The following is a 22,743-nucleotide window of genomic DNA, read 5'->3' as shown; positions in this document are numbered from 1 at the left end:
ATTGAAGACAGGTCCCCGGAACTGTGAGGCCACAGTGCTAACCATTGTGAAAGTGAAGTTTATTTATTATTTACAAATAGGCTTACATTCACACTGCAATGAAGTTACTGTGAAAATCTCCTAGTCGCCTGTTCGGGTACATTGAGGGAGAATTTAGCATGGCCAGTGCACCTAACCAGCACATCTTTGGACTGTGGGAGGAAACCGGAGCACCCGGAGGAAACCCACGCAGACACGGGGAGAACGTGCAAACTTCACACAGACAGTGACCCAAGCCGGGAATTGAACCCGGGTCCCTGGCGCTGTGAGGCAGCAGTGCTAACCACTGTGCCACAGTGCTGCCCGTAAATAATAATAAATTAAGCAACAATGAAGGATAAAACACCAAATTACATCTATAAATTTTGGATTTTAAAGGAGACCTGAGTCTCTTTTTAAAAATAGCCACATAAGCCACCAGCTGAATTGTTGCAGGGTGATTCTCTAAGACAGGGGTCTCCAAACTACGGCCCGCGGGCCATATCCGGCCCGCAGTTTGGAGACCGCTCCAACATCTTTTGTTAAACAACAGTAATCGTTAGTGCGAAAAGTTACTTGTCTCTATCTGTGTTGGTCATTTAGGTTAGCTATATGTATTCCTGCTCAGTGAGAATCCCGGCATCTTTATGATAAATGTCGTCCAACAGTAATTGTGGGTTGGAATTCAGAACACGGTAAACGCAATGGCGTAATTCAGCGGTCTCCAAACTGTAGGCCGGATGTGGCCCGCTGCGGGCCGGATGTGGCCCGCGGGCCATAGTTTGGAGACCCCTGCTCTAAGAGATAATGGAACCACACTCTGTTACCAGATAGGGTACTTTTAAAAGCATCCAAAAGTTAATTCCCATCTCCTGTGGAGACAATGAGATTTTTGCAGATTTGCCTTCCCACTTGGAATGTACAAAGAATGGGTTAAAAGCCCAGCTAAAAAGCTGCCCCCCGGTTTTCTGTCAATATGTGTGTTCCATGAGAATGAGTGCTGGGAGTCAGAACCAGAAGTGAAAGCCAGCAAGCACATGCAGGATACCCTGCATGTAGCCATTTTTGCAGGTTTATCTCAAATCTCTCTCTCTGACTGGGAAGCCAGTCAAGTCAGCAAGGACTACAGCTGAAAAGAGAACTGGGAGGCTTCTCTGCTAAACAACAGAAACCTGGAATCACAAAACTCATGATTGGCCTGCTGAAATCAACTTGACTGGAATCTCAAATTGCTCCGCCCGCAACATTCAATCATTCACAGTTTTTTTTTTTAACTGGTCGGTGCAACATCGTGGGCCGAAGGGCCTGTTCTGCGCTGTAATGTTCTATGTTCTATGTTCTATGTTCTATTTCAGTCCAAAGATGTGTGGGTTAGGTGGATTGGCCATGCTAAATTGCCCCTTCATGTCAGGGGGACTAGCTAAGGTAAATGTATGGGGTTATAGCGATAGGACTTGGGTGGGATTGTGGTCGGTACAGACTCGATGGGCCGAATGGCCTCCTTCTGCACTGTAGGATTCTATGATTCTATGATTCTATGAGCTACTTTTCACAAGTCATGGACTGTTCTGTATACTTTATTTATTTACTTACTTTGAACTCAATTTTCCTATCTAATCTGTATGAATATATATGCATGTATTTTACTATCTTCATCTTTCAGGAATTAATAAACTCACTCTTTCTCTCACTCAAGAAAGCCTGATTAATTTAGCTCCTTTTAAAACATAACTATTGAGTCTGGGAAAAAGGTATCCGCGAGAAAGGGTCCATTTTCAATGAAGCCCTGTTGTGACCAATGGGGTTGGATAAAGGCACGGAGTCAGTTCACCCCCTCATCCAGGATTGTAACAACTTAAGGGATATCCCAGATGAACGTTGACAAATTGAGGGGTTTGGCCCAGATCAGCAACTTTAGGAAACCTCACCTGGGGTGGGTTGTGACACTGGACATTCATCAAGTACACAAGCCTCTGTTTGTTTAACCAACTTCTACAGGTTCCCCTCAACCCTACAGCACACGCTGCTAAAATGGGAGGGGGGAAAAACTCAGGCTGGTGCCTCCCCTCCCCATCCGAGGGGAAACCACCTAACCTTAACTTCCTCCACCACCGACGCTCAGGAGCAGCAGTGTGTACTGTCTACAAGATGCACTGCAGCAATTCACCAAAGATCCTTAGACAGCACCTTCCAAACCCACGACCACTTCCATCTAGAAGGACATGGGCAGCAGATACATGGGAACACCGCAACCTGCAAGTTCCCCTCCAAGCCACTCACCACCCTGACTTGGAAATATATCACCGTTCCTTCGCAGTTGCTGGGTCGAAATCCTGGAATTCCCTCCCTAACGGCATTGTGGGTCAACCCACAGAACATGGACTGCAGCGATTCAAGAAGGCAGCTCACCACCACCTTCTCAAGGGCAACGAGGGATGGCCAATAAATGCTGGCCAGCCAGCGACGCCCATGTCCCACAAATGAATAAAAAAACCTCTTCTCAGTGCCTCACGAGAGAAAATGCAGTTAGGTTCAGAAGCTTGGTGAGTGAGGGGAGGGCCTCGTAGTAAGATTAATAGAATCGCGATGAATTTTAAAGTGCAAAAACAAACCATTTGGCCAAACTGACCTCTGACTGTGCTCCAAATGAGCCAATTTACTTCATCTTATCCCATCAGCATATCTATTCCATGGCAGACAAGTTCCAGTTGACCTGCACTTTGTTTGGTGCAATATTGATCCTTTTCTGCCGTAAAGCAGCCCAGCCTAATTGTGTATGGAGACTTCTTTGTTTATTTGTCCATGGAATTTGGGCGTCACTGGCTGGGCCAGCATTTATTGCCCATCCCTTATAGCATTTGAGGATCAGCCATATTCATAGAATCATAGAATCCCGACAGTGCAGAATGAGGCTATTCGGCCCATCGAGACCACAACCCCACCCAGGCCCTGTTCCCGTAACCCCACATATTTACGCTGTAAATCCCCTGACACTAGGGTCAATTTAACATGGCCAATCAACCTAACTTGCCCATCTTTGCGCTGTGGAGGGAAACCAGAGCAGCCGGAGGAAACCCACGCAGACACAGGGAGAACGGGCAAACTCCACACAGAGACCCGAGGCTGGAATTGAACCTGGGTCCCTGGCGCTGTGAGGCAGCAGTGCTAACCATTGTGCCACCCAAACTTTGCTGTGGATCTGGAGTCACATGTAGGACAGACCAGGTAAGGATGACAGATTACCTTCCCCAAAGGACATGAGTGAACCAGATGGGCTTTTAATGACAATCAACAATGGTTTCATGGCCATCAGCAGATTCTTAATTCCAGATGTTTATTGAACTCAAATTGTCACCATCTGCCATGGTGGGATTCGAACCCGAGTCCCCAGAACATTACCCCGGGTCTCTGGATTATTAGTCTAGCGACAACACCAGTACGCCACTCCCTCCCCATTGCTTCGGTAGGGTGTAGAAATGATGGCACTGCAGCAATTACTTCAATAGTTTCTCATACAAATTTTGTGAATCTATGCTGCAAAAAGCCCATTAGAGAGAAGGATTTTCTCCTTCCAACAAAGCATCACATGAATCATTTCATGCTCCCTTTGAGGCAGCGTATGGTATTATGATGTTCAGTGTAGATTGGGATCTCAAGGAAAATATATTTCCAAGCATCCACATTGTGTATTCTAATTATCCCCATAAACAAAGTGATGGTGTAGGTTGTCTTGGTTGGGATTATATGAAAGGTTGGAGCATTAAACAAGTTGAATTTAAAACTAAATTTGGGATGGGAGGGCAGGAAATAAGCAAGAGGTGGAAACTGTAAATAATCCTCCACAGATTTTGGTATTAGTCTTTTCACTTGGCTTCGCGCCTGCTCTGGTGTCTAAAAACCACAGGCTCACAAGTCCTCCTTATGCATTTTTAATCGACCAGTGTGGTTGCCATGCCAACCATTGCTGCTCGATCTGAGCGTAGACCGTGGGCTCTCTACAGTGACCCAATTACTATCTGTCAACAGATTTGCCGGGACAATGGCAAACTTGACATATCAGCAAGATTGAGCCCCAGGTACCATAACTGAAGATGAGACAAGGCGGCAATTTACATCTTCTGAAGGCAAAAACAAAACAAAACAAAAAAGACTTTTTTTTTTGCTGTGTTAGGGAATAGGACACCGAGGATTTCAAAGGAGCAATCCTCTCAAAAGTCGACATTTCATAGAATCATTGAATTTCACAACGCAGAAAACGAGGCCCTTCGGCCCATCACACTCATGTTGCCCATTTAAAAGAAGAGCAATTATGCATTTGGGCGGCACAGTGGCACAATGGTTAGCACTGCTGCCTCACAGCGCCAGGGACGCGGGTTCGATTCCCGGCTTGGGTGACTCTCTGTGCGGAGTTTGCACGTTCTCCCCGTGTCTGCGTGGGTTTGCTCCGGTTTCCTCCCACAGTCCGAAAGACGTGCTGGTTAGGTGCATTGGCCGTGCTAAATTCTACCTCAGTGTAACCAAACAGGCGCCAGAGTGTGGCGACTAGGGGATTTTCACACTAACTTCATTGCGGTGTTAATGTAAGCCTACTTGTGACAATAAATAAACTTTAACTTTACTTTGTTCTACAGCCTTGCTTTTTGACTGCGTCTCTGCCTGTTCCTGGGTTTCAAGTACCCTGACAAAATCCACCTTAAAATCATTCATGGAATCATCTTCAACTACTTTTTCAAGTGAGGCATTCCATATTGCCAACAACCGTCCGAGTGGATAAGTTTAGAATCCCTACAGTGCAGAAAGAGGCCATTCAGTCCATCAAGTCTGCACTGACCACAATGCCACCCAGGCCCTATCCCCATAACCCCATGCATTTACACTCGCTAGTCCCCCTAACACTAAGGGGCAATTTAGCATGGCCCATCCACCTAACCCACACACCTTTGGAGTGTGGGAAGAAACCCACGCAGGTACGGGGAAAACTTGCAAACTCCACACAGATAGTGACCCAAGCCGAGAATCGAACCCGGGTTCCTGGTGCTGTGAGGCAGCGGTGCTAACCACTGTGCCACCGTGCCACCTTTTTTCCTTTCTCCTTGAAGATACCTGGTAGATATTACAACAAAAAATTAATTTGTCAAATGTGGACATTGCTGCCAATGCCAACCACTAATTGCCCATCCTGAACTGCCCTTACGCAGTGTTCTGGCTTGATAGTGCGACAATCGTGTGAGGAGGAATGATATGACTCCCCTAACCTACCACTCCAGGTCTGAGTGTAACAGAATGTTTTGTGAATTTACAAAGAACAAAGAACAAAGAACAGTACAGCACAGGAAAACAGGCCCTTCGGCCCTCCAAGCCTGTGCCGCTCCTTGGTCCAACTAGACCAATCGTTTGTATCCCTCCATTCCCAGGCTGCTCATGTGACTATCCAGGTAAGTCTTAAACGATGTCAGCGTGCCTGCCTCCACCACCCTACTTGGCAGCGCATTCCAGGCCCCCACCACCCTCTGTGTAAAAAACATCCCTCTAATATCTGAGTTATACTTCGCCCCTCTCAGCTTGAGCCCGTGACCCCTCGTGATCGTCACCTCTGACCTGGGAAAAAGCTTCCCATTGTTCACCCTATCTATACCCTTCATAATCTTGTATACCTCTATTAGATCTCCCCTCATTCTCCGTCTTTCCAAGGAGAACAACCCCAGTCTACCCAATCTCTCCTCATAGCTAAGACCCTCCATACCAGGCAACATCCTGGTAAACCTTCTCTGCACTCTCTCCAATGCCTCCACGTCCTTCTGGTAGTGCGGCGAACAGAACTGGGTGCAGTACTCCAAATGTGGCCTAACCAGCGTTCTATACAGCTGCATCATCAGACTCCAGCTTTTATACTCTATACCCCGTCCTATAAAGGCAAGCATACCATATGCCTTCTTCACCACCTTCTCCACCTGTGTTGCCACCTTCAAGGATTTGTGGACTTGCACACCTAGGTCCCTCTGTGTTTCTATACTCCTGATGACTCTGCCATTTATTGTATAACTCCTCCCTACATTATTTCTTCCAAAATGCATCACTTCGCATTTATCCGGATTAAACTCCATCTGCCACCTCTCCGCCCAATTTTCCAGCCTATCTATATCCTGCTGTATTGCCCGACAATGCTCATCGCTATCCGCAAATCCAGCCATCTTCGTGTCATCTGCAAACTTGCTGATTACACCAGTTACACCTTCTTCCAAATCATTTATATCTATCACAAATAGCAGAGGTCCCAGTACAGAGTCCTGCGGAACACCACTGGTCACAGACCTCCAGCCGGAAAAAGACCCTTCGACCACTACCCTCTGTCTCCTATGGCCAAGCCAGTTCTCCACCCATCTAGCCACTTCTCCTTGTATCCCATGAGCCTTAACCTTCTTAACCAACCTGCCATGTGGGACTTTGTCAAATGCCTTACTGAAATCCATATAGGCGACATCCACGGCCCTTCCTTCATCAACCGTTTTTGTCACTTTATATAGGGACAAGCCTTTACAGCACCATCATGACATGGGCAAGGCCAGAAAATGTGGCCAGTTGTTCAAAGCTCCATTGACTTTGGCAAGATGGGAAAATCCCACCAACGGGGAAGGCCATAAAATTCTGCCCAATGTCTGCACTTCAATATTTTTGTGTTGATTGCAAAGAAGCCAATTTGACAGGGTCTCTTGAGTTCGAACAAAAGAAAGGCTGGGTGAATCGCCCCCCACCCCCTGGGGGGGAGCGATTCGCCCAGCGCACTGCGCTGCTTTTGGTGCGTAGCAGGCTGGAGGATTTGAGGGGAGGTCGTTTCACAGGCTCCCAGCTGGGTGTCAAGGTCTCTGCGCGTCTCCAGCAGTCGGATTTCTGGCGCTGTCAGCTCCGCAATGGAAATCGGCGCGGAGCTGCATCATTTATTTAAATGCTCATTTTACTACGATTTAAATATGATTAGTGGGCCCGGGACTGAAATCTCCGGGCCCACCAGCCTCTCCCCCCACCCCCTCCCCCCGCCCCCCACCCCCTGCCAGGAGTTTTTCACTCCAGAGGCGTTTAATATAGCTCCTCACTTGTGGGAAGCTGGCGGGCGGACCCCACTGGAGTGAAGTGGGGGTCATCAAGGACCCCCAGAGGGTCGGAGGCTTGTGGGGGGGGGGGGGGGTGTCCCCTGGGCATTGCCACCTTGGCAGTGTTAGCCTGGACTGCCTGGCACTGCCCAAAGGGCAAAGTGACAATGTCCAGGGTGCATATTGGCACTGCCCACCGGGCATGGGGGGGAGTCAGGGCTGCAAGGAGAGGGGTCGGGGCTGCTGGTGCAGGGAAGGGAAGGATCGGGAGGGGGATTGGGAGATCGGGGCTGTGGAAGGGGAGAGGTCAGGCACAGGCACATGCATGCACACATGCATGAACACACACACACACACACACACACACATGGGGCGAATGGGATCAAAGGTTATGGGGGGAAAGCAGGACTAAGCTATTGAGTTGGATGGTCAGCCATGATCGTGATGAATGGTAGAGCAGGTTCGAAGGGCCAAATGGCCTCCTCCTGCTCCTATCTTCTATGTTTCTATGGATGAACACACACGCACAGGCACGTGCACGCAAACACACACTATATAGCAGTGCGTTACTTTTGGGTTGAAGTAAAATATTAAAATTCAACACAAAGTTAAAAATGAGAGAATTCACCATGATGAGTCCTTTACTGGTGTCCATGCCTAAAGCAGAATCTTTCCATGGCGGTCTTGAATATTTAGTGGAGTTGAAGACCGTGTAAAGTGCAGTTTCTAGAGATAGACTCTTTTCAACACAATCCGTCTTTTCCGAAAATCATGCTGTTTTGCAGCCGATGTCCCTGTCATTTGTAAGGTCTCTGGATGGATTCTCTGGTCCCACCAGCGATGCACCCACTGCTGTGGGTTTCCACCTGTGGGGTGGCTTTGATCCCATTGACAGCGGCAGGACCAGAAGATGCTGCCACCAGTGAATGGCATGCCGCTTCCTGCCACCGAGAATCAGGCGACTGGGAGGCCACAGAATCCCACCCATCATCTCTGTGCTGGCTTTAACAGGTAGGTCTGGAATTTGAAAGAGTGGACAGATGGATCACTATTGCTTCATTAGCATTTCTCTTGCAGATCTCCCCCTAGCAGCTTGTGGATTAGAATAAAAAACATTCAAAAATGGTTACTCCGGTCATACAACCCTTCTCCCCACAATCATTTCCAAAGGTAATTGATTAACTGACATCTGGATAGACCACAGCTATGGTCCCAAGCCTTGGTGATTGAATTCTATAATGTCTCAACTATTAACTCCTAAATGGTTCATCATCAGATAGGAAAAAAAACCTACCATACAGCTATCGTCCTGGTACACTTCCTGTGTTTGCTTGAACCAAAGAATCATAGAATCAATGGCACAGAGACAGGCCCTTCGGCCCAAACTGGTCCATGCCAACCAAAAAGCCCACCTATTTGCCTGAATTTGGCCCATATCCCTCCATGAGGCTTTATAGAAACACAAATGATGAGAAATAGTGCAGGTGCAGTTCATCCTTTGAAGTCATTCTTGACATCAGCAGATGTGAAATTCTATAGGAGAACGTCCAGTCATGTCTGAATTGTAATTCACATTCAGACCTTCTATAAACTGGTCAATTTGCAATACCAGGGGCAGGATTTTGATTTGATTAGGTTTATTATTATCACATGTATTAACATACATTGAAAAGTATTGTTTCTTGCGCTCTATACAGACAAAACATACCATTCATGGAGAAGGAAATAAGAGAATGCAGAATGTAGTGTTACAGTCATAGCTAGGGTGTAGAGAAAGATCAACTTAATGCAAGGTCGGTCCATCAAAAGTCTGACAGCAGCAGGGAAGAAGCTGTTCTTGAGTCGGTTGGTACGTGACCTCAGACGTTTGTATCTTTTTCGAAGGAAGAAAGTGGAAGAGAGAATGTCCGATGTGCATGGGGTCCTTAATTATGCCAGCTGCTTTGCTGAGGCAGCGGGAAGTGTAGACAGAGTCAATGGATGGGAGCTGGTTTGCGTGATGGACTGAGCTATGTTCACAGTCTTTTGTAGTTTCTTGCGGTCTTGGGCAGAGCAGGAGCCATACCAAGCTATGATACAACCAGAAAGAATGCTTTCCATGGTGCATCTGTAAAAGTTGGTGAGAGTCATAGCTGACATACCAAATTTCCTTAGTCTTCTGAGAAAGTAGAGGTGTTGGTGGGCTTTCTTAACTACAATGTCGGCATGGGGGTACCAGGACAGGTTGTTGACATCTGGATATCTGAAAACATGAAGCTCTCGACCCTTTCTACTTCATCCCCGTTAATGTAGACAGGGGCATGTTCTCCTTTACACTTCCTGAAGTTGATGACAATCTCCTTTGTTTTGTTGACATTGAGGGAGAGATATTGTTGCCGCACCAGTTCACCAGATTTTCCGTCCGCGCTTGCCCCAAAACCAAAAAATCCCACTCGAGGTCAATGGACCTTTGCATGGTCTGTCCCCCCACCCGCTATGATTCCCGTGGTGGGTGGGGCAGGAAAATGTCTCCTCCAGATGTCAAATGACCTGTCGCAGCCATCTTAAGTCAGTGTCTTTGCATATTTTTAAAAGTACTTTTTAAACAGTTCAATATAGAAGAATCATGGAATTTTACAGCACAGAAGGAGGCCATTTGGCCCATTGTGTCTGCACCAACACCTGAAAGAGCTACCCAGCTTGCCCCTTTCTCCAGCCTATCTCCATTGTCCTCTTAATTCACTTTCAAATAAGTATCCAGCTCTCTTTTGAAACCTCCGATGAAATCCACCTCCACCACTCTCCCCAGTAGCGTATTCCAAATCCCAACGACTCTCTGAGTAAAGAAGTTTCCCTTCATCCCACTCCCAGCTCTCTTGCTGACCATTTTGAAATTGTGACCCCAATGTCGCTGATACGCCAACGAATGGCAACAGAATATCCTTCTTTACCCTGTCAAAATTGTTCATCATTTTGAACACCTCAATAAGGTCTCCTCTTAATCTTCTCTGCTCCAAGGAGAATTAGCCCAATTTCTCTAATCTCTCCTTATATCTAAAATTTTTCATTCCTGGTGTAAGTCTAGCAAATTTCCTTTGCACTCCATCTAGGGCTTTCACATCCTTCCTTAAATAAGGTGCCCTGAACTGAACACGATACCCCAAATGTGGTCTGGCCAATGATTTGTAGAAGCATAGCTTCACTTCCTTGCTTTTATTTATTCTTATTCATTTGTGGGACATGGACGTCGCTGGCTGGCCAGCATTTATTGCCCATCCCGAGTTGCCCTTGAGAGGTTGGTGGTGAGCTGCCTTCTTGAAACACTGCCGTCCTCGTGCTGTGGGCTAACCCAGGATTTTGACCCGGTGACCATGAAGGAACGGCGATATATTTCCAAGTCAGTTTGGTGAGTGGCTTGGAGGGGAACCTGCAGGTAGTGATGTTCCCATGCATCTGTTGCCCTTGTCCTTCTAGATGGAATGGTCATGGGTTTGGAAAATGCTGTCTCAGGATCTTTGGTGAATTGCTGCAGTGCATCTTGTAGATAATACACACTGGTATACTCTGTGCCTCTATTTATAAACCCAAGGATCCTACAGCATATAAAATAAATATAAAATAACTAGAGTATATGTTTGATCAGGCGATGAAATAAAGATTAATATCACTCATGCACAAGTCACATCAATGTGCCAGACGATCAATTTAGATCGCAGTTAGGAGTCAACTTTGAGGGGCTTGAGTGACGTATAGCCCAGACACAGGTAAGGAGGGCAGGTTTTTTTCCTTACAGGAGATATACCTTCAGAGGTGAATGAAAACACACATTTACAGCTTTCTGGGGTCAAATGTACCACATGGGAACATTGGACCATGAGTAGGCTATTTAGCCCTTCGAGCCTGCAACTAGGCCATGGCTGATCTTCAATCTCAACAGCACTTTTCCACACCAACTCCTTGGTATCTTTAATACCTATAATCTAAAAAAAATCAAAGTTTAAGCCTCCCCAGCCCTCTGGGCTACAGAATTCCAGAGATCCCAGGCACCGTCCTCAGCTGGTGGAAGTTGGAGGGCGTTGACTTTTTTTGCCAGTCAAAAAAAGGGTTCAAAAGCAGAATAAATGGTTGAAATTTGCTCACATCACTAGACTGGCAGTGCTTAGCTCAAAATATACACAGAGTCTGGGAAACATTACTAATGATCCTGCACACTAATTCTCTAATCTTATTACTTCACAAAAAAAACTCAGAAATGTACAAGCTTGTTTTTAAAAAGTAAATTCATTCAAATTTTGTAAAGAAAACAGATCAATGATTATGTTAATTAACAAGCATATAGGATCAAGTATGAGTGTGTTGAACATTCATACTGATTTGCCCATGAGAGTTTCCACTCTGGTCTTTGTGTTAATGTAGAAAACAAGTATTAATGATAAATTCTATTTTAAGGGATCTGGTTTTATTCATGTATCTCACAAACCAGAAAACATGAATGGAATGATAAGGATATATCAGATGACAAGTTATTGATCCAGGATCTGCAAGGCTCAATTCAGGAGTGTGATAGTATATCACTACCTCCAAATTGCCCTCCAAACCAAGCACAACCCTTACCTGGAGATGTATCAGAGGCTCCTTCAGTGTCACTGTGCCAGGTGGAGGCGATGGCCTAGTGGTATTATTGCTAGATTATTATTCCAAAACTCAGCTAATGTTCTGGGGACGTGGGTTCGAATCCCACCGCGGCAGATGGTGGAATTTGAACTCAATAAAAATATCTGGAATTACTAATCTACTGATGACCTTGAAACCATTGTTGGAAAAACCCTTCTGGTTCATTAATGTCCTTTAGGGAAGGAAATCTGCCATCCCTACTTAGTCTGACCGACATGTGACTCCAGAGCCACAGTAATGTGCTTGACTCTCAACTGCCCTTCAAGGGCAACTAGGAATGGGCAATAAATACATTGGGGAAACCATGCAGACACTACGACAATGGATGAATGAACACTGCTCGACAATCACCAGGCAGGAGTGTTCTCTTCCTGTTGGAGAACACTTCAGCAGTCACGGGCATTCAGCCTCTGATCTTCGGGTAAGCGTTCTCCAAGGCGGCCTTCACGACACATGACAATGCAGAATCGCTGAGCAGAAACTGATAGCCAAGTTCCGCACACATGAGGACGGCCTCAACCGGGATCTTGGATTCATGTCACATTATCTGTAACCCCCCACGACATGCCTGGATCCACTTGCAAAATCTCACTAACTGTCCTACAAAGAACAAAGAACAGTACAGCACAGGAAACAGGCCCTTCGGCCCTCCAAGCCTGTGCCGCTCCTTGGTCCAACTAGACCAATCGTTTGTATCCCTCCATTCCCAGGCTGCTCATGTGACTATCCAGGTAAGTCTTAAACGATGTCAGTGTGTCTGCCTCCACCACCCTATTTGGCAGCGTATTCCAGGCCCCCACCACCCTCTGTGTAAAAAACCACCCCTCTAATATCTGAGTTATACTTCGCCCCTCTCACCTTGTGCCCGTGACCCCTCGTGATCGTCACTTCTGATCTGGGAAAAAGCTCCCCACCGTTCACCCTATCTATCCCCTTCATAATCTTATACACCTCTATTAGATCTCACCTCATTCTCCGTCTTTCCAGGGAGAACAACCCCAGTTTACCCAATCCCTCCTCATAACTGAGACCCTCCATACCAGGCAACATCCTGGTAAACCTTCTCTGCACTCTCTCTAACGCCTCCACATCCTTCTGGTAGTGCGGCGACCAGAACTGGACGCTGTACTCCAAATGTGGCCTAACCAGCATTCTATACAGCTGCATCATCAGACTCCAGCTTTTATACTCTATACCCCGTCCTATAAAGGCAAGCATACCATATGCCTTCTTCACCACCTTCTCCACCTGTGTTGCCACCTTCAAGGATTTGTGGACTTGCACACTTAGGTCCCTCTGTGTTTCTATACTCTTGATGACTCTGCCATTTATTGTATTACTCCTCCCTACATTATTTCTTCCAAAATGCATCACTTCGCATTTATCCAGATTAAATTCCATCTGCCACCTCTCCGCCCAATTTTCCAGCCTATCTATATCCTGCTGTATTGCCCGACAATGCTCATCGCTATCCGCAAGTCCAGCCATCTTCGTGTCATCCGCAAACTTGCTGATAACACCAGTTGCATCTTCTTCCAAATCATTTATATTTATATCACAAATATCACAAATCTCCTGGCTGGAGAAAATACACAACTCTTTAACCTGTGCTTAACCCTCTCTCCACTCACATTTTCTGTACTTTTAAGACCCTATTTACCTGTAAAGACTCGCTTTCCAACCATTATTTTGTAAATTGAGTTTGTGTCTTATATGCCCTGTTTGTGAACTGAAATCCCACTCACCTGATGAAGGGGCAGCGCTCCGAAAGTTGTGGCTTGTGCTACCAAATAAACCTGTTGGACTTTAACCTGGTGTTGTGAGACTTCTTACTGTGCCCACCCCAGTCCAATGCCGGCATCTCCACATCAATAAATGCTGGCCAGCCAGCGACGCCCATGTCCCATGACTGAATTCAAAAAAACTGAGAAGGCAAATGGTATGGTTTCAGTATAGGAATAGAGATGTTTACTGCATTGGGTTTTGGTGAGGCCACGCCTGGAGTATTGTGTTCAGTTTTGGTGTCCTTATCTGAGGAAGGATGTCCTTGCTAGAGAGGGAGTGCAGCGGAGGTTTACCAGGCTGATTCCTAGGATGGCAGGTCTGTCATATGAGGAGAAACTAAATCGGTTAGGATTATATTCATTGAAGTTTCGAAGAGTGAAAGGGGATGTCATAGAAACTTATAAATTCTAACAGGATTAGACAGAGTAGATTCAGAAAGAATGTTTCCAATGGTGGGGAGTCCAGAACTAGGGGTCATAGTTTGAGGATAAGGGTTAACCTTTTATAACTGAGTTGAGGAGAAATTTCTTTACCCAGAGGGTGGTGAATGTGTGGAATTCGCTACCACAGAATGTCATTGAGGCCAAAACATTGCGTGATTTCAAGGAGAATTTAGATATAACTCTTGGGGCTAAAGGGATCAAGGGATATGGGGGGGGAGGGGGCGGAAGGGGATAAAGGGGGCATCAAAATATTGAATTTGATGATCAACCATGATCATTATGAATGGTGGAGCAGGTTTGAAGGGCCAAATGGCCTACTCCTGCTTCTGGTTTCTATGTTTCAATGAGTCAACTAGAATCCCTACCTAACACCAGCAAGGTGGCACCATCAGTGCAAAGACTGCAATGGCTCATGGGAAAGGCCAACTGGTATCTGCCATTGGGCCATGAATGCTGACCTTCTCCTTATCACCCGCAGTGAAAGAACAAGTAACAAGCAGCAAATTGCACTTTATTCAAAAATGTCTTCAAAAACTCTTTGACATGCCTGATTGTCGGTCGCATTGTATCGAAACATTTAAAATCAAGCCTGGCCAACAAGCAAAGTAAAAAAGCTTCACGTGAGAAATGGGCATGGTGGCTATATGACCTGCTGGGCCTTTAACACCCACATTCAAATAAAACACCTTTATTTTCATGATACACCCCAATTATGTGGGTGCATGGACGCCAGAGTGAACCACTGCACCTAATGCTGATTAACAATAAAAATATACACTGAGCAGCAACAGCAGGAGAGCTCTCTGGTTATTACACTGATAGCAGGAAGATGTAGCCCATCTGTCGAGCCGACATGATCTAATTGTATTACTACAGATAGAGCGAGATAAGTTGTGCTTCTTGTGGGACTCAGAAATACCCTTAAATAGCTTAAGGAGAGAACTGAATCTTTAGCATTGAGTAAAATGAATGCATTGGAGCCACGATTGATCTCTGCTAATACACAAACTAATACGGCCCACATGTACAGTAAATAAAAGGGAACAGGACTAATATTCAACACTTCCCGGTAAGTCCTATTTTTAAGAAATGTAAGTCGTACACACCTCTTTGTCTGGTTATAAAGTCTAAAAAGATGTCTCTAAAGATCAACAAGGCTGGATTATTTTGTCAATTTAAGTGGATTTGACTGCAGCAGAGATCAGAGTCAGTGAATAGTATACATTCACGTAATGAATTGATAGGTGATAGTCAGCATGGTTTTGTGGCAGGTAGGTCGTGCCTTACTAACCTTATTGAGTTTTTTGAGAAAGTGACCAAGGAGGTGGATGGGGGCAAGGCAGTGGACGTGGTATATATGGATTTTAGTAAGGCGTTTGATAAGGTTCACCATGGTAGGCTTCTGCAGAAAATGCAGATGTATGGGATTGGGGGTGATCTAGGAAATTGGATCAGGAATTGGCTAGCGGATAGGAAACAGAGGGTGGTGGTTGATAGTAAATATTCATCATGGAGTGCGGTTACAAGTGGTGTACCTCAGGGATCTGTTTTGGGGCCACTGCTGTTTGTAATATTTATTAATGATCTGGATGAGGGTATAGTTGGGTGGATTAGCAAATTTGCTGATGACACCAAAGTCGGTGGTGTGGTAGACAGTGAGGAAGGGTGTCGTAGTTTGCAGGAAGACTTAGACAGGTTGCAAAGTTGGGCCGAGAGGTGGCGGATGGAGTTTAATGCGGAGAAGTGTGAGGTAATTCACTTTGGTAGGAATAACAGATGTGTTGAGTATAGGGCTAACGGGAGGACTATGAATAGTGTGGAGGAGCAGAGGGATCTAGGTGTATGTGTGCATAGATCCCTGAAAGTTGGGAATCAAGTAGATAAGGTTGTTAAGAAGGCATATGGTGTCTTGGCGTTTATTGGTAGGGGGATTGAATTTAGGAGTCGTAGCGTTATGTTGCAACTGTACACAACTCTGGTGCGGCCGCACTTGGAGTACTGTGTGCAGTTCTGGTCCCCACATTACAGGAAGGATGTGGAGGCTTTGGAGAGGGTGCAGAGGAGGTTTACCAGGATGTTGCCTGGTATGGAGGGGAGATCCTATGAGGAGAGGCTGAGGGATTTGGGATTGTTTTCGCTGGAAAGGCGGCGGCTAAGAGGGGATCTTATTGAAACATATAAGATGATTAGAGGTTTAGATAGGGTGGATAGTGATAGCCTTTTTCCTCTGATGGAGAAATCCAGCACGAGGGGGCATGGCTTTAAATTGAGGGGGGGTAGTTATAGAACCGATGTCAGGGGTAGGTTCTTTACCCAGAGGGTGGTGAGGGATTGGAATGCCCTGCCAGCATCAGTAGTAAATGCGCCTAGTTTGGGGGCGTTTAAGAGATCCGTAGATAGGTTCATGGACGAAAAGAAATTGGTTTAGGTTGGAGGGTCACAGTTTTTTTTTTAACTGGTCGGTGCAACATCGTGGGCCGAAGGGCCTGTTCTGCGCTGTAATGTTCTATGTTCTATGTTCTATGTTCTACGTTCTCTTCCAAAAGCAACAGATGATGATCCATGTGTCCTTTGTTTATCGAATCAACAATATTGGATTATTCTGTGGATTATAATGGTTTTGGAAGCTGTTAGGTTAGGACCATGAATGGTACAAACACAGGCTGCCGTCAGCCTGAGACAGTGAACAGTCACAGAGGTTTGCCATTCCTCAAATCTTTCTCTCAAAACTCTCTCATCAGCCTTCATTGTCCATGGCATCACATGTTTAAACATAGAAACATAGAAACAAAGGAGATGGGAGCAGGAGGAGGCCACTTGGCCCTTCGAGCCTGCTCCGACATTCATCATCATCATGGCTGGTGGTCCAACTCAATCGCCTAATCCTGCTTTCTCCCCATAACCTTTGATCCCATTCGCCCCAAGTGCTATATCCAGCTGCCTCTTGAATACATTCAATGTTTTGATGCCAACTACTTCCTGTGGTAATGAATTCCACAGGCTCACCACTCTTTGGATGAAGAAATGTCTCCTCATCTCCGTCCTAAATGGTTTACCCTGAATCCTCAGACTATGACCCCTGATTCTGGACTTCCCCACCATCGGGAACATCCTCCCTGCATCTACCCTGTCTAGTGCTGTTTGAATTTTATAAGTCTCTATGAGCAAGGAATGTGCTGGTTAGTAAGGAGAAGAACCTACTCAGCATTTTGCTGGCACATGGTGAAAGTAAGTCTCATTGTGTGGCAAAAACTGTTCCTGCTAGTTTTCCATCTAAAATCGCTTCCCCTCACTAAATTCTATTCCTTATTTTTTATTTAGAATAGAATATAATCCTACAGTGCAGCTGGAGGCCATTCAGCCCATCAAGTCTGCACCGACCACAATCCCACCCAGCCCTATCCCCATAATCCCATGTATTTACCCTAGTTAGTCCGCCTGACACTGAGGGGCAATTTATCATGGCCAATCCACCTAACCCACACATCTTTGGACTGTGGGTGGAAACTGGAGCACCGAGAGGAAACCCAAGCAGACATGGGGAGAACGTGCAAACTCCACACAGACAGTCATCCGAGGCCAGAATTGAACGCAGGTCCCTGGTGCTGTGGTGCAGCAGTGCTCACCACTGTGCCACTGTGCTACCCATTTTTTTTTTAGACAGGAAATGTGGCTGTTTTAGTGATACTTCCGAGTCCCAGTTGCCCTCACCCAATGGGACAGTCTTAGACTCTCCCTCTTCAGCTACCTAAAATAAAGTTTATTATTGTCAGAGTAGGCTTACATTAACACTACAATGAAGTTACTGTGAAAATCCCCTCCTCATCACGCTCTGGCGCCTGTTCGGGTATACTGAGGGAGAATGTAGTATGGCTAATCCACCTAACCAGCACGTCTTTTGGAATGTGGGAGGAACCGGAGCAGCCGGAGGAAACCCACGCAGATACGGGGAGAATGAGCAAACTCCACACAGACAGTAACCCAAGCCGGGAATTGAACCCGGTCCATGGCGCTGTGAGGCAGCAGTGCCACTGTGCTGCCCCAAGATGGCAATGGCATCAATAGACCTCTGCATTAATCTTGCTCTAAGGGCATGGATCAGCAGCATAGGTAGGAAAGTCAGTTGTGAAGAGGACATCAGGAGGCTGCAAAAAGGTATAGATAGGCAAACTGAGTGGGCAAAGGTCTGGCAAATGGAGTATAATGTGAAATTGTCCACAAAAGAAGCATATTATTTAAATGGTGAGAGATGGCAAAACTCTGAGCTGCAGAGGGATCTGGGTGTCCCGGCCAAAACCTGTTCCAGGCTCTCATGTATAATGAGTCCATGAAGAATGGCCTGATCAGACTTTGACCTGGGGGCGCTGGCTCGGGTGAAACCACAATATATGACGGAGTCTGCTAGGTTGCCCCACTCTCAGAGGAATCGTCAATGAATGTTGCAAGCAGAATCAGAGCACATCTCGCCACTGAAGTCTTCACCTCTGTGCAACACAGTCAGCCTTTTGTTTCACTTCCTTACATCCTTCTCCCTCATTTTTTCATCAAGGTACATTCTCTACCCACCCGGCATCTCAATCCTCTTTGTTCCTACATAAATATGCCAATAACAACCTTATTGTTGAGCAGATCAGCAGCAAAATTTGTCTCTTTCCTCTGTGAATCTAGCCACCCTGAATAGCAAATCACACACGTCAATATGGATTATAATTTGCTACAATTAACTGCAAAGTAAACAACAACCACCTACTAAAACCAAAGACTTGCATTTGTATCAACCACCAGAGGTCCCAAAGCACTTTAGCGTCAATGAAGTGGTTTTCAAATGTAGTCACTATTGTGAGAGGAAACACGGCAGCCATTTTGTGAACAGCAAACTCCCACAAACAGCAGCTTGATAATGAACAGATAACCTGTTTTTTGTGATGTCGACTGAAGGAAACAAGGGATAAGTTCTTCCTTGCTATCATCAGACTTTTGAACAGTACTATCATATACTAAGCTGACCTTTCTCTTCACCCTACCTGTAACTATAACATCATATTCTGCACCCTTTCCTTTCCTTCTTCCCTATGTACGCTAGGAACGGTATGTTTTTATCTGAATAGCGTGCAAGAAACAATAGTCTTCACTGTATCCCAATATATAGAACATAGAACAGTACTGCACAGGAACAGGCCCTTCGGCCCATGATGTTGTGCCGAACATGACACCAAATTAAACTAATACATGTGACAATAATAAATCAAATCAAATCGAGTATTAGCTATGAGGAGAGGTTGGATAAACTCGGTTTGTTCTCACTGGAACAACGGAGGTTGAGGGGCGACCTAATAAAGGTTTATAAGACTATGAGGAGCATGGACAGAATGGATAGTCAGAAGCTCTTTCCTAGGGCAGAAAGGTCAAGTACTAGGGGACATAGGTTTAAGGTGCATGGGGAAAAGTTTAGAGGAGATGTGCGAGGCAAGGTTTTTACATAGAGGGTGGTGAATGTTTGAAATGCGCTGCCCGGGATATGGTGGGAGGAGGAATGATAGCAACATTTAAGGGGCAACTAGACGAATACATGAATAGGATGGGAACGGAAGGATACGGAATCCGTAAGTGCATACAGTTTTAGTTTCGGCGGGCATCATGATCAGCGCAGGCTTGGAGGGCCGAAGATCCTGTTCCTGTGCTGTACTGTTCTTTGCTCTTATTTGAATCAAAAACTCTCTTGCGTTATTAAATCGTGCCAGAGGATCTGTTCCATCAAGCTGTGCAGGTAGATGAGGCCTCAGTTTGACATCTCATTCAAAAGGCAGTCCCTCCAACAATGCAGCATTCCCTCAGTACCTCACTGAAGTGAGAGGCTTGATTTTTGCGCTTGAGCCTCCGGAGGATTTGAACCGGAACCTTGTGATGCGAAAGATGGAGTGCCAACAACTGAACCACAGCTGACACTAAAGTGGCTACAATTTCCAGTCTTGTACATCTCCTGGTACAATCCAAAGACCAGTATTTCAAAGAATCCTGGAATCCCTACAGTGCAGAATGAGACCATTCAGCCCATCAAGTCTGCAATGTCTCTCTGACAATCAACCAATGCACCCTGGACATTCTCTCTTCCACCTTCTTCCATTGGGAACACATACCAACTGACTCAAGAACAGCTTCTTCCCTGCTGCCATCAGACTTTTGAATGGACCTACCATATATTAAGGTGATCTTTCTCTACACCCTAGCTATGACTGTAACACTACATTCTGCACTCTCTCCTTTCCTCCTCCTCAATGTACTCAATAAATGGTATGCTTTATCTGTGCAACATGCAAGAAACAAAACTTTTCACTGTATCCCAATACATGTGAAAATAATAAATCAAATCAAATCAGAACATCTTATCCAGGTGCTAAGCTGTAACTCCACGTATTTACCCCGCTAATCCCCCCAACCTACACATCTTGGGACACTTAGAGGCAATTTATTTATTTTTTATTCATTCATGGGACAATGTACCTGGCTTGTACATCTTTGGAGTGTGGGAGGAAACCGGAGCACCTGGAGGAAACCCACGCAGACAAGGGGAGAAAGTGTAGAGTCTGCACAGACAGTCACCCAAGGCTGGAATCGAACCTGGGTCCCTGGCACTATGAGGCAGCAGTGGTAACCACTGCTACCACCATGCCGTCCTGCAGGAGGTAGTTAATTGTTCTTGTTCTACAAAAGGCTCAGTAGACTGAGATGCCTCTTCTCTTAAGGCAGGGATGAAGTCAGGTGAGGTGAGAGAGATGGAAGTAGATGGTCTTAGTGAGAATGCAAATATGAGGTATGGCCCCTTTAAGGGGCCAGCTGTCATGGGCCATGTGACTGGGCCAGAACCAATGGAGCACTAGTGTGCAAACCTGGGCCTATCAGGAGTGAGGGCGTGCATTCCCAGGGCTGGAAGGTTTCATTTGGAGTTAGGCTGTTGTTGGGAGTTGACCTGTACAGTCTTGCTGTTAAACTCTTCATTGCATATAGTTCTTCTCAATCAATAAGTCCTTTACTTTATTATTTTGCCATATCGAGTCACCTCGAGTTTACTATAACTCGAATCAAATGTGACACCAAGATTGCGAACAAACTGGATTAATCTCAGACTGTTGCCAGGAAGACGAAAGGAGTTGGTTGCAAGGGAGCTGTGTTCGCTACAGGGATTGAATGGCACAGTGCTTAGCACTGCTGCCTCACAGTGCCAGGGACCTGGGTTTGATTCCGGCCTCGGGTCACTGTCTATGCGGAGTCTGAACGCTCTCCCCGTGGGTTTCCTCCGGGTGCTCCAATTTCCTCCCACAGCCCAAGGATGCGCGGGTTAGGTTGATTGTGGATGCCAAATTAACCCTAGTGTCAGGGGGATTAGCAGGGTAAATATGTGGGGTGACAGGAATAGGGCCTGGGTGGGATTGTGGTTGGTGCAGACTCATTGGGCCCAATGGCCTCCTTCTGCATTGTAGGGATTCTGTGATGACTGAAAACAGGGACAAACCTGTAGAAACACCTCATGTCAAAAGCAAAATGATTTCTCCAACCAAATGCGCAAAGCGGAGGATAATTTCAAAATGCAAATTCTTTGTTTCTCCAGAAAAATGCAGTCAGTGGGGGATAGTAACATACAAATGATGAGTGCAAAATCAATCCTTGTCACTCACAGCAGTACAATTCTCCGGCCATGATTTGATTGATGGGGAAATTATTCAAACATCTCTGGGAGTAGTGATGTTACTCTATTCAACCACCTTTCGCTGTTTTATTTACGAAGCCTCACAACACCAGGTTAAAGTCCAGCAGGTTTATTTGGAATCACGAGCTTTTGGAGTGCTGCTCGTTCGTCAGGTGAGTGGCAAAAGTCTGAGCGGTGCTCCGAAAGCTCATGATTCCAAATAAACCTGTTGGACTTTAAGCTGGCATTGTGAGACTTCTTCCTGTGCCCACGCCAGTCCAACGCTGGCATCTCCACATCATGTTTTATTTCATATCATTTCCGAGTCTTTTAAGGAAAGGGGTGGTGCGAATGGATTGGTGAGTGGAGCCTCAGCCATCCCAGTACCTGCTGTATACTAGAATCCTTTCTTGGCAACCCATGCAGCTTATTTAGCCGTGCAATTGCCTCAAGACAGGATCCGCAGAAATAACTCTGTCAGTTTTGCAATGGAAAACCAGCTTAATTCCATGTGTCAACCGCAAGGCCTAATATGACTAAGCATTTTAGTGGTTCTTGTTTGTTGTTGTACATTGTAACCCATGGGGAGGTGATGGCCTAGTGGGATTATCGCAAAACCATTAATCCAGCAACTCAGCTAATGTTCTGGAGACCCGGGTTCGAATCCCGCCACGGCAGATGGTGGAATTTGAATTTAATAAAAAATATCTGGAATTAAGAATCCAGTGATGACCATGAAACTGTTGTCGATTGTTGGAAAAACCCATCTGGTTCACTGAAGTCCTTTCGGGAAGGAAAATCTTCCATCCTTACCTAGTTTGGCCTACATGTGACTCCAGAGCCACAATAAGGTGGTTGACTCTCAACTGCCTTCCAAGGGCAAACTAGGGATGGGCAATAAATGCTGGCCAGCCAGCAACGCCAATGTCCCATGAATGAATAAAATAAAAATTACCAATCCGATATTACAATATGATTTACAAAATGTACAACTCATTCCCCATTGAAATGGAGCCGTGCCTAATCCCACTGCCTCCCTCAAAAAAATGTTTAATTAGTTTCATTATTTCTT

General features: G+C 45.8%; 1 protein-coding gene across 1 annotated transcript in view; it reads right to left on the bottom strand.

Annotated features, from left to right (window-relative positions):
• The window catches only part of gpm6ab (glycoprotein M6Ab), a 282,952-nt gene that overhangs the window by 179,919 nt on the left and 80,290 nt on the right, over positions 1 to 22,743 (bottom strand). The gene's annotated exons all lie outside the window — the stretch shown is intronic.

This window comes from Mustelus asterias, chromosome 6 (genome assembly GCF_964213995.1).
Source record: "Mustelus asterias chromosome 6, sMusAst1.hap1.1, whole genome shotgun sequence".
Lineage (NCBI taxonomy): Eukaryota > Metazoa > Chordata > Chondrichthyes > Carcharhiniformes > Triakidae > Mustelus > Mustelus asterias.
Note: the sequence above shows the minus strand (reverse complement) of the source record. Positions and strands in the feature narration are given on the sequence as shown.